The sequence below is a fragment of the Hibiscus syriacus genome, unplaced genomic scaffold (genome assembly GCF_006381635.1).
Source record: "Hibiscus syriacus cultivar Baekdansim isolate YM2019G1 unplaced genomic scaffold, ASM638163v2 tig00111057_pilon, whole genome shotgun sequence".
In the NCBI taxonomy this organism is placed as follows: Eukaryota; Viridiplantae; Streptophyta; class Magnoliopsida; order Malvales; family Malvaceae; genus Hibiscus; species Hibiscus syriacus.
In genome coordinates, this window is record NW_024062965.1 from 672,672 (window position 1) to 678,832 (window position 6,161).

Genomic DNA, 6,161 nt, shown 5'->3' on the forward strand with positions numbered 1-6,161 from the left:
TAATGCCCCTGCTACATTTCAAGCATTAATGAATGAATTATTTAGTTCATTCTTAAGAAAATTTGTCTTGGTATTTTTGATGATATCTTAGTCTAAAGTACTTCTATGCCTGATCATATCATTCATTTACAATTGGTTCTGGAAGTTTTGAAAACTAATCAATTGTTTGCCAAGATGTCTAAATGCTTCTTTGGACAGACTCAAGTTGAGTACTTGGGACATATTATTTCAGCTTTTGGGGTTTCTACTGATCCTACTAAAGTAGCAGCTATGAAGAATTGGCCTGTGCCAAAATCTTTAAAATCTTTGAGATGTTTTTTGGGATTGACTAGTTATTACAGAAGGTTTATTAAGAATTATGGTACCATCAGTAAACCTTTGACTCAAATGCTTAAGAAAGATAGTTTTCACTGGAGTACTGAGGCTCTAACTGCTTTTGAAAATATGAAGTATGTTATGTGTGTTGCCCCTGTGCTAGCATTACCAGATTTTGGGAAGAGTTTTTATTTAGAAACAGATGTCAGTTCAGGAGGAATTGGGGCTGTCTTATCTCAGGATGGTAGACCTATTGCCTACCTTAGTAAGGCTCTTAGCCCTAGACATGCTGCCCTATTTATATATGAGAGAGAATATCTTACTATTCTAATGGCAGTATCTAAATGGAGGCATTATTTAGAAAGCAATCCTTTTATCATCAAAACTGACCATGAACCTCTAAAATATTTGTTAGAGCAGAAATTAACTACTGCCATCCAGAAGAAAGGGCTGACTAAATTATTGGGGTTGGACTATTCTATTCAGTATAGGAAGGGTAAGTCCAATGTGGTTGCTGATGCCCTTTCTAGACAGTGGGAAGATCAAGGTTAGTATATAGCTATGGGTACTACCCTAATCATTCTTAGTTGGGTGCAAGAAGTGGAAGACAGCTATAAAGGGGATAAAATGGCAACTGACTGGTTATCTATATTACCAGTAAGTCCTACTGCTGACCCTTGGTGGACATACTCTAAGGGTATTCTTAGATTCAAGGTCAAAGTATATATTGGAGGTACTGGAACATTAAGATTACAAATTCTTCAACTCTTACATGAATCACCTCATGGGGGACATTCTGGAACACAGGCTACTTATCAAAGGATTAAGGCTAATTTTTATTGGCCTAAGTTAAAGGCTATGGTGGCAAATTATATTAGAGGATGTACAGTTTGTCAACAGACTAAAGTAGAACATGTTCCTAAGACAGGACTCCTACAACCATTGCCTATTCCTCAACAGGCTTGGGAGATTATTACTATGGACTTCATAGAAGGTGTAGACACCCGTTTTTGTCCGGATTATAAATATTATATTAAAATTATATTATTATTATTAATAATATTATTATTAATGTTACATATTATTTTTTTTTTACAGGCTCAAGACCCAGATTACAAATTTCCTATAACTCAAGCTCAACCCAGTGACCATTACCCCAGTTACCGGTTTCCATCAATGCATGAGCCAATCACCAAGCAAGTCACTGCCACCAATCATGCCATCCATTGAAGCTGATATAATGGAAAAACATAAGCAAAATCAATAAACAAATCAGTCACCAAGGTTAAAGAGATTTGACAAACCTTTACCTAAACCTTTGAAATGGAAATAAATCCCGAAAATTATGGGATTAAACGTACATGCTTCAGCACTAATCCAACCAAGAAGGAAAAAGATGGATCGGAAGCAACATAAAAGGAAGGGGGATCAATCATTGTGGGGGGGTTTTTCTTTTCAGATAAATATGATTGTAACAACAATAATTTCTGATTGTATTTGAAAAGAATTCAGTAATAGAAATACAAATATTTTCGAGAATTATTAGGGATTTCGATTTATTACTTTGAACAGAGAGAAGAGCTGATCCGGTTGAAGGGAAGAACTGCACTATAATCATCGGGGTAAGCATCCAAATATTCCAATAATTCTTGTAGCCCTTAGCTCGTTGTATTGTTCGTCTTTAGGAATAGAATACATTCAACTGAAAAAGCCCAAGCATCATTGTTTTAGATTTCACAAGCTATAATGGTCATGGAAACCATTCGATTGAAATAAACACATGAAAGTAAACCTATAACTGTTTTAAAAGATAACCTGAAGCAAATAGTGGAGTGTGCCTAATATTTTACCTCTTTTCTTAGGTAACCGATTGAATTTGTTCTATTGTATTTGAAACCTTTAAATTTTTGGTTTGGTTCCTTGGAGAACGATTTAGGGATAGAAATGCATGTGATTTTCTAGGCGTTAAGGGTTAGTTTATCCTAGGATTTTAAAATAAAATTACAGAGGAAGAGAAGAGGATTATAGCCATCTTACCTTAGTTATTTTGCAATTAGTTGTATTTCTAGTATTCATTGGTCGGATCCGAGCGTGTATGTAGAGTGGAGGGTCACAATGAGCATGGTCGTCGAATGGATTTTTTAGGGGGCTTTCTGTTTGTAATAGAGGAGTCATGAAAAAGAGATCGGGCGTTGGGAAGGTCCTGGTTATTTTGTTGTCGTGGTAATTGGTCCTCCGATCAGAGTGGTCTCGGTGGCTACTCAATTTCAATGATGTGATGAAGTGAAGAGAGAAGATAGAGAGTAAAGAAAGAAGAGAATGGGAGATGGGAAGTAGATAGAAACGGCGCAAGGAGAATAGGGGGTCTCTAAATGTGCTTAGGTTTTAATTAAAAATAAACAAATCCATGGGACAGGCCTTACAACGTGATAGATTGGAAAAGTCTAAATTTGGGGAAGTGTGGGATAATTGCACGTGAAAGGCCTCAATAGGAATTTCCAAATTTTTGTCATGTTATGTGTATTTGCTTCCTTATTTGGTATTTTGCATTCAATATATTATTTTAACAGTATTCATCTTAGACCAGCTTGTTATTGAGGGTTTTATTATTTGGTTCTAAAATTTACCATTTTTTTTTGTGATCACTCGTTTTCATGTTTTGATAAGTATCTATTACTGCATTTCGATTTTCTATGTCGCACGTTTTAGATTAAATCCATTAACCCTCGTTATGTTATGTATATATGTGTATCACACCCTGTACTTGGATACGTGTTGCTGTTTTGTGAAAGTATAATATGCTAAATATATATGTGTAACCTTGTACTATACGTTTTATATATTTAACAATATTTATTTATATATTATTGCATTACTCTACTGTACATATGACTGTTTATCATATTTATTTTTCCAAGTTCTCGATGAAACCTGCCACATGGTATTTATTAAATCTTGTCTCAACTTAATGAGTGTTTAATATGTATACGTATTTGTATTACACTCTTTATATATATATACGGTTTGCTTCCCTTTCTCATGCTTTGTAAGTTATTATGTAACTTATTTATGTATATAATTATTGTTTGTACATGTCATATTACATGTGAATTTCTAACATCTTCTTTGTTAATATAACAATCGTTTTTTAATTAATCATAGTTATGATAGCCTCATATGCATATCTCGGCATTATTACATAATTTGATTAAGGGTAATATCCTTTTAATTTGAAATTGTTTTAAGTGAGTTGTCTTAACTGATTAGATATCCGCTTTTAACGATTTTAAATTAGAAGTGTATCCCATCAGTGACACCTAAAAATTGATTTATCACTTTAAAATTTGGGAACGGAAGATAAAGAAATGTTCGGCTATTTAAATTTATCGAGAAAAGGTTGTTATAACTATTTAAGATCTGGTCTCGATATTTTTAAATAATCAAATATTCTTTATCTTTCTAAAGGTTAGGTAATTTTAATTTAATCTATTTTGGTGATTTTAAATATTGTAAAATACATGTGTTGTTATTTTGTTGGGGATCATAAATTAAATTAAACTCGAATTTGTAAATTTCATTACAAAGACATTAATTAATTGATGAGGTACCGATTTAGGGCGTTGTGGGGGTGCTAATCCTTCCCCACACGTAACCGACTCCCGAATCAAGATTTTGGTAATGTAAACCGCAAATTTGTCGTTTTAATTAAAATTATTTTTTTATAAAATGACAATGTTTTTGGGTGCCCAATCACACCCTAATCAAAGATTGGTGGCGACTCCTCGAACCATATGTTTTTATTGTAAAGGAATTTCCAAATTTTCGAAACGAGAGATTTTCTAAAATCACATTGTTTTTAATTAAAAATCAAACATAAAGAGAATAATTAAAAATGACGCGCTTTTTTCCAAATAAAAAAAATCGTTTCGACAGCTTGGCGACTCCGCTGGGGACGTTTTTAGAGAGTCAGGCCTATAGTTGATTAATTGATTATCTTTGCAATTGAAAGTTATAAATTCGTTCTAATTTGATTTTTGATCCCTATTTGATTTTAATGTTGTTGTTCGGAATTTGATTAACCAATAAATAGTTGTACTGATCTGTTTGCTAATGGTTTCAGATTAATTTTGTGTTTAAAGAGGATTGATTTTTTTGAGTGCTTTGTGATTATTTGTTGTTTTATTTTCGCTTTTCCTCACACACTGCACAATTACATTTGCATAACATGAGCTAAAACCCCGCTCCGTCCTATTTAAGTAGGAGTGAGAGACTACTCCCTCGTGTGGTTTTCACCTCCGCATGGGATAGTGGATCACTCATGGAGCTCACGCCTTATGGTCCTCGTGATGGTATTCACCTCCGCATGGACATAAGGAGGTGTGTTCCCTCGAAATTGAACTCGATCTACTAAAGCCTGTGATGGGTCAGGATTGAGGGTTCGGCAGCCCAAAGGGGCACTGGCAAGGATAATTCGAGAACCTAATACTTTAGAACCGAACCCAGCATATAGTAAACATAGAGCCTGAACTTAGGTCGAGCCTAACCCGAACCTTAAGAATCCCGTGAGGAGTGTACATAAGGAAAAGCTTTTTGGGTCATTTATTTTCGTTTTTGTGAATAAATGCATGCGACCTAGAAATCATGCGGTTAGATTTATTTTCTCGAACAAACATGCGAATTAGATATCATGCGGTTAGGATTATTTGCAAATAACAAAAGCATGGAGGTAAATATCATGTCGGGTAGGATTTACTGAGCATGATTGGGTAGTCAGCATGTGAGGGTAGGTTTTATTTGTTACGATACTCATTATTTTGTTGTTTATATTATGTGTACTAACCCATTTTGGTTTTATGTCTATTTTATTTTTAATTTATTGCATTTGCATATTCATGTCATCCAAAGGTGTTAATTCGCAAGTGATTGACTAATAAGAAGGCTGGTCATAATGAGGCAAGAAATTCTTAACCATGTAATCAAAATCGAAGATCCGGAGGAGTTCAGATGATTTATGAAGAAGGATATCTGATGAATGAAGAAATTTGAACCTGATTGAAGAACGATCCACAAAGAAACATCCTGAAGATGTTCCATAGATGCAGTAATGCCAAAGACGAGAACCCTTCACAAAGACGTGAAGAGCACTTTCCATTGAAGTGGAGATGTAGATCCCAAGATTCAATCCAAGGACAACCGATTCATCAAATGTGATAAATACGCCACCATTTTGGAGATGCAATGCTAGATTCTATGAAGATACGGTTCAAGTAAATAAATCACAATTGTATTTTGATTACATGGTGTAAAGAAATCTTGTTGTCTAAATGAAGGTTTTCTATAGTGGTCACTGTGGATTAACACCTTTTGCATTTGCATTTGGCATCCACATTTGCATTCGCATTGCTTTAATTTAAGCATTTTTACATGCATCAATCATGAAACATGAGAGTAACTCGTGAAGGAACTGTGGCAGAGAAATATTGGGAAAGTCCAAGCATCACTATAATACAAGGGAGAGAGCCATGGAAGATAGGATTGCTCAAATTGAAAAAATTCAACTGCAGTTGCAAGATGATCTAAGGAAATGCAAGAGGACATGCTTAAGGCTCAAGAAGATATGTTGTCTAAGTTGACAAGTTTGTCGGAAGGGAGAAACCCAGAACATGGAAAGGCCCCTGAGCAAATAACTGGAGAACCACTTTATCCTCCAGGTTTACCCCAGTACAATCTCAAATGTCCAAGGAATGTCTGTCCCTACCAAAGTGCACATCAATCCTTGGCGTTGCTGTGAATCTTCAACCGGAACCTAGTTCGCACCCCGAAGAAAAGTCCATGTCACAAGTCCC